Source organism: Penaeus monodon, chromosome 20, assembly GCF_015228065.2.
Source record: "Penaeus monodon isolate SGIC_2016 chromosome 20, NSTDA_Pmon_1, whole genome shotgun sequence".
In the NCBI taxonomy this organism is placed as follows: Eukaryota; Metazoa; Arthropoda; class Malacostraca; order Decapoda; family Penaeidae; genus Penaeus; species Penaeus monodon.
Window position 1 is genome coordinate 45,988,163 of NC_051405.1, and position 785 is coordinate 45,988,947.

A 785-nucleotide genomic window follows, 5' to 3' on the forward strand; every position below is an offset into this window, starting at 1 on the left:
CAATGGATGCGGGGAAACCTGCTGAGGATCAAGTCGCATTTTCCCTGAGGGGTATGCTATATTCTGATCCTTCTACGCCATATGAGTGCTCCCATTCATTACTGGTTGAGAGGTCCCAGCTCACTTTCTCTATCCCCTGGGGGATAGAGAACCTCACAAACCGACGCATCAGACCCAAACTGGGAGTACCAATTTTCAGCGAACCGGCAGGGCTCGTAATCGTGGTCCTCACTCTTTGTTGGGGCTCATATTAACATCAAGGAGGACTATTCATATCCTCTAGGACATCGTTGTGGCGGTTTATTTTATAAATAGACCATGCCCTTCGTCTCCTCCCCCTCCCTCTTCAGCTTGTTACCTAATGAGGACCTTGGCGCTTCACCTGACGGCAACTCGAGAGGCTGGGGAGAAGAACCTATCCACCCATCACCGGTGGTCTGGACTGTCGTAATGGATCGGCTTTCAGCAGGTGGCTCTCTAAGCCTCCTGCCACGATAATGTCTAGAGCTTCTTTACAAGACCAGGGGTGATGCTGGGTAGCAGTCTGAACACCTTCACAGAATAGTTTGAAGAGTATTTGGGAGACGATCACTATATTGCTGGTAATTCGGCTGCTGAGGTAGTTCGGCTCCAGCCAGGTGTACTGATTGCTCCCTGGTAGAAGTTTCGACTATGGCCCCACACCTTGCTCTGTTGGGTCCTCACCCCCTCCTACAGGGATAGTGCTGCAAGGAGCTACCGCCTCTTATTTCATGATATCTTGACGACTTCACACTACTAGCAAT

General features: G+C 50.4%; 1 protein-coding gene across 1 annotated transcript in view; it reads right to left on the reverse strand.

Annotated features, from left to right (window-relative positions):
* The window catches only part of LOC119585873, a gene marked incomplete at its 3' end in the record, with an annotated part of 20,733 nt that overhangs the window by 18,997 nt on the left and 951 nt on the right, over positions 1 to 785 (reverse strand).